The sequence below is a fragment of the Alligator sinensis genome, unplaced genomic scaffold, assembly GCF_000455745.1.
Source record: "Alligator sinensis unplaced genomic scaffold, ASM45574v1 scaffold234_1, whole genome shotgun sequence".
Classification (NCBI taxonomy): Eukaryota; Metazoa; Chordata; order Crocodylia; family Alligatoridae; genus Alligator; species Alligator sinensis.
In genome coordinates, this window is record NW_005842334.1 from 1539738 (window position 1) to 1545822 (window position 6085).

Sequence of the window (6085 nt, forward strand, 5' to 3'; positions counted from 1 at the left end):
CTTCCACGGCTATATGGAATGGTATGTGTGAAACCCAGGCTCTTACAAATCAATTAACCCCTTCTATCCATCTTGAACTCTTATAATGTATATATCTATACCTATAAGCCAATTCCCAAAAAAACCCAGACCTATAAATGCCATTTCCAAGCCAATACAACTACATATCAAAAACATACAATTACATATATTAAACCCTTAAACAATATACATTAACTTCCCACAAAAACAAAAACCCAAACCCTTACAGAAATCTTTTTCTTCATATAGGACCCCATAAAAAAACTGTTATCTTAGTAATCACCTGAAACTCTACCCACCTCCCATTAATCTTCTGTTGGTTCAGTAAAACAAGTGTCTCCAGTCCTTTTTCCTCCACTTCTACTCTGCTTCTTCCTGGCTAATCAATGTAATATTTCAGTTCATGTAGCCCCAGCTTCAGGCCCTCTCTTTCAATGAAAGTCAACCCCTTTAACACCCAGAAGTGTCTTACTTTCCCTAAATTAGTTTCAATGCATGTTCATAAAGTCCTTAATAATGTTCCCTCTCATCCCTTTGATATGAGTCCATGCAGTACCATCTCCTGCTCTAGTGACAAGTTGATTGTGGTGACACACAAAAGTGGCGGACTGCTTCCTACACCCACTTTTCATATTTACACTCTCAAAACATGTCCCACTGTTTCTTCTTCCCTGCACCTCTCCTTTGGGCACGTTGATGGCCTCATCACCAGCACTTCTCTTACCAGCAAGATATTTCTTCCATCCACTCTAGGTCATCATGTTCCCTTTTTAGTTGTTTACCTACCACCACTCCCCACACCTTCTTCACTTGTTCTTCTCTGAAGTTTCCCATCAGTGCCATCCTGTCTCTCTCCCTTACCGCTTTCATCCATTTCTTATGATATTTCAGGACCTCCAGCCCTACCTTCCCTATTTTATACCACTGCATGAATATTTTCATCCTGATGTAATGAATTGGTGGTTGCCATACCCATGGGCTCTTTAAAGAGATCTGATATACTCCCCATTTCCTCAAAATTAAAGCTGTGTGAAATCAAGTGATAAGCACTGCTTTCATGTATTATCTTCTGGAGGTTTTTCCTCATCCTCAAAGCCAGCATCTTGGCCATTAATTTATAGTCCACATTAAGGAGTGTAATTGGTTTCTAATTTTTCAGTTCCTTCTCCCCTTTTTTGATCATAATGCCTCCTGTAAAATCTTTCCCTGCCTCTCCTGTTTCCTCTATTTCCTAAAAAACTTATACTATATGCCTCCCTACCCAAAGCCCAAAATGTCTCATAAAATTTCATGGGCAGTCCATCTCCTCCTGGTGATTTCCCTCATTTAAACATTTTTAAACATTCCACCACTTTCTTTAAATTTATCTTTTCTTCCAACTTCTTTGCTTCCTCCTCCTCTACTTTCTCTTCTATCTCTTCCAAGAAATCCTTCATCTTCTTCCCATCTGTTTCTTTTTTCTGGTATAGTCCTTCATAAGATCTTCTTGTCACCTCCAACACTTCCTCCTTTACCAGCTGAACACCACCTTCTTCTCTCACTGCTTTAAGTTCTCCTTTTGCCACCTTCACTCTGGCTAAAAAGTGGCCACCATCCTCCGGTACTCCCAAAATGTTTCTTCAGTGCTCACCACTCCTCATGCTGTTTTGTGTTTGCTTGACATATCTCTTCATCTTGTAACAGCTGCACATTTAAGTTCCATTGTCCCTTCCCTGTCATGGAGCTCTTACCAAGACTCATGTTCACCTTCAGCATCTGGTAATCACTAAAAGCCACATGTATGATTTCATTCTTCCTTATCCCTATTTCTTTTAATACAAGCACAAAGTCAATTCTTGATTGCTCCTTTCCACTGGGGCCTATTCTAATGAAAACTTTCTTCCCTGCCCACATATCTCTTAGTGACTCTTCTTTTATTATATTTATCAATAGTCTGGATGAGCTGTCTAAAGCTCCATTTCCTCCTTCCCCTGTTCTGTTGCCCACTTCAATTATACAATTGAAATCTCCCACTATTATATACAGTCTCCCTCCAATTATGTGAACCACTAGCTTTCTAAACAGTGGATTTCTTCCTTCCTGGTGGTACATATATATTGAAAATTTCTAATTCTGTTCCTAAAATTGACAGTATCATTCATTGCAATCTGCCACTGGTGACTTATACCAAGATTGCTTTCGGATCTGGGTTCCTGAATAATCTTGCTACCCCCACTGCTTGTTCTCATTTGTCCCTGACCACCAAGATGGTCCCCATATCCACCTTTTTCTCAAAGTGTTTATAATCCCTCTCCCCTAGTATACCACAGATTATGTCTGCCCTTACTTGGTTCAACGTTGGTTCAATCTATTCCCATCTTTTCCTTATTAAGATACTCCTGACATTAAGCAAAACTACCCACCTCCATTTGTGCTTTTTTTAAAATGAGCACTCCTGTCCCTTTAAGGTTTTTCCATGCTTGCTTTAAGCTGACTGCACCTGTTCCTTTAAGATTTATCTGTGCCACTGCTTGGTGTGGTTGATTTCTCCCTCACCCTCATCTTTATTCTTGTAGCCTTTGCAAGCTGCTAGATCACTTTCACATTTAGGTAGTGTGGCAGGGCACTTGGGATGCCTGCCACTTTAAAGCTAGAGACAGACATTCAAAAAGCCTGAGCCTGAATTGATTCAATCTTTGTAGGTTAGTCTAACCTCGGTAGGCTAAATCAGTTTGTAACTGTACAGACATCACAGACAGTGGCTCGGCTAGAAGATGAGGGTGCTAAAGTAGCCCTTTCTTTCCTTGCACAGTGCTGAGCTGAGGAGTGTGGCCAGGCCCTGGCAGAATGCTCTGGTTAGGGAGGGGGTTCCCCCACTTCTGAACAGCCCATCAGGGAATTGATAACAGTGTTTATCACCCTAACTCAGTGTTTATCACCCCATTAAGAAAATAACAGAGGAACATTACCAGGTACCTGTTGATTTTCCCTTTGTCTCATTTGCCACAGCACAGACAGTATCCAGCATGTGGTCTGCTAGCTAATACACAGACACCTCTCAGCAAGGCAGAGAAGAAGGGAGAATTCCTGCTTAGCAGGGAGTGGGGAGAGGAAGGTGGCACAGCCTACAGTCTCTGCTGGAGCTGCAGCCAGGGAGCAGAGTGAAGGGACCAGTTCTGCTGCAAAGCAGAGAGTCTTGCTCAGCCCAGAGAGCATGCTGGGATGCTAGGGGAGTCTGATTTAACTTAAACCAGCAAGAGGTCTCGGATGGATATTACATAAACCAGTTTGACCCAAATCAGTTAAGTCTGATACTACATTCAACCATATTTATCTCGAACCAGTTTCAGCCATTTTCAGACTGGTTTATGTGCACTGAACATCTGCTCTGTTACAGGTTTAAATCATTTTCTGATCACTTACACTGGTTTATGTGTAGTGTCTGTCCCTAGCCTAAGAGGTCAGACAGTCTGCAAAGCCACCACCAGGTACAGGCCAGGGCTGATTAGTAGTCAGCTAACAGAGGGAGCTGCCAATTGAGGCTAAGGCTGATAGAGGGAGTCACTTGATTCAGGAGGAGGGCTGGGCTTAGAGCACGAATAAGCCCAGGCCCTGAAACAAGCCCAGTGGTAACATCTTGGACTCTGCTGAGTGAACATAACCCCAGCAGGAGGACTGCAACTCTGGAGCACCACCACAGACAGGACAACTGAAGCAGCCAGGAGGTTTGGGTAAGAACTAGGGGCTGGAGGACATTCCTAAGGATCCAGATTGGGGTCCAGGTGAGCCCAAAGAGAGGGCTTAGAGCATACAGCCTATTGTGAGGCCTGGAAGAGCCCAGTTTGAGGGGCTTAACACAGAAGACCTGTTATGGGGTCCAAGTGAAGCCCAGAGAGAGGGGCTCAGACATATTTTGGGGCTCAAATCAGCCCAGAGACTGGGGCTGAGAGCTTAAGAGAGCTGCTGAGTAACCTAAGAGTGGACCTATGAGTGCATGTCAGCTAGTAGGCTGAAGAACTGATCCTCATAGAATTTCACTGGCCTGCCACAGTCAGGAAGGACCACCACCAGAGAAGGAGGAGGATCAGGGACCTGCAGCCCAGAATGAAGATGGCCAAGCCAGGGCTATCTGAAGAAGAGGGGGGCCCAGAAGAGGTGGTAGCAAAGAGAGTGACCCAGAGAATTTCACTGGCTTGCTAGTGGGGCCAAGGTAGAGGTGGCTGCAGTGGGAGACTGCCAGAGCCAGAAAGGGCCCAGAGTTCTCAATTGGCCTGAGGTGGGGCCATGGCTTGGGAAAGGCCAAAGGTACAGGTGTGGCCACAGCCAGAGAGGAAGGGGTCAGAGAAACTGAGGCCCAGAATGAGGATGGCTGAGACAGGGCCACTGGATGTAGAGGAGAGTCCAAGACAGCACCAAGACCAGGGGTTACAGAGGTAGGGGAGCCAGAGGTAGCTTGGAGGAAAGAAAGAGCTGAGCCCAGAAGGTGGCTGCTTGACAGCTAATGAGATCAGGGCTCAGAAAGAGCGAGATCTGAGGCCAAGGGAGCTCAGAGGGTTGACAGCATTAAGGGGCCAAGGAGCTCGTAGCTAGGGATTTTGGCTAGGGACAGCATGGTTCTGGGGAAAGAGGCCAGGGCCTAAGCTAGTCCTGGGTATGACCAAAAACTGCAACCTACTAGGGGTTGGGGTCATGGTGCTGGGGCTGCTCATGGCAGAGCAGCCCCTAAGAAGTGCTACCAGGGCCAAATCCCAGGGAAGGGTGAATCTGGGGCACCCTAAAACCCCAGGCCCACTGCCTTGTGGATTATCCCTTGGAAAAGAAAGGCTAGGGGAGCACATCCTAAAATAAAAGCAAGAACAGGACCAAATGATCCAGAGGCCAAGGCAGGGGTTGAGGCAGACGAGGATCAGAGAGGTCCAGAGGCCCAGAAAAAGGCTGAGAGCAAGTGGGACCATGATAATCCAGCAGCCCAGTAAGGGGTCAGGAATAGTGAAGCCTAATGAGGGGCTGGGAATGGTGAAGTAGGACTAGAAAGCCCCAACGTCCCAGTGATGGGCTGAGAATAGTGAGGCCCCGTGAAGATCCATAGATTCATAGATGTTAGGGTCGGAAGGGACCTCAATAGATCATCGAGTCCGACCCCCTGCATAGGCAGGAAAGAGCGTTGGGTTTAGATGACCCCAGCTAGATGCCTATCTAACCTCCTCTTGAAGACCCCCAGGGTAGGGGAGAGCACCACCTCCCTTGGGAGCCTATTCCAGACCCTGGCCACTCTGACTGTGAAGAAGTTCCTCCTAATGTCCAGTCTAAATCTGCTCTCTGCTAGCTTGTGGCCATTATTTATTGTAACCCCTGGGGGTGCCTTGGTGAGTAAAACCTCACCAATTCCCTTCTGTGCCCCCGTGATGAACTTATAGGCAGCCACAAGGCTGGCTCTCAACCTTGTCTTGCGGAGGCTGAAGAGGTCCAGGTGCTCGAGTCTCTCCTCATAGGGCTTGCCTTGCAAGCCCTTAACCATACGAGTGGCCCTTCTCTGGACCCTCTCCAGGTTATCCGCATCCCTCTTGAAGTGCGGTGCCCAGAATTGCACGCAGTATTTCAACTGCGGTCTGACCAGCGCCCGATAGAGGGGAATTATCACCTCCTTGGATCTATTCATCATGCATCTGCTGATGCACGATAAAGTGCCATTAGCTTTTCTGATGGCTTTGTCACACTGCCAACTCATGTTCATCTTGGAGTCCACTAGGACTCCAAGATCCCTTTCCACTTCTGTGCCACCCAGCAGGTCACTCCCTAGGCCGTAGGTGTGCTGGACATTTTTCCTCCCTAGGTGCAGCACTTTGCATTTCTCCTTGTTGAACTGCATTCTGTTGTTTTCTGCCCACTTGTCCAACCTGTCCAGATCTGCTTGCAGCTGTTCCCTGCCCTCCGGCATGTCCACATCTCCCCATAGCTTTGTGTCATCTGCAAACTTGGACAGAGTACATTTCACTCCCTCGTCCAAGTCACTGATGAAGACATTAAAGAGTATCAGTCCAAGGACTGAACCCTGCGGGACCCCACTGCCCACACCCTTCCAGGT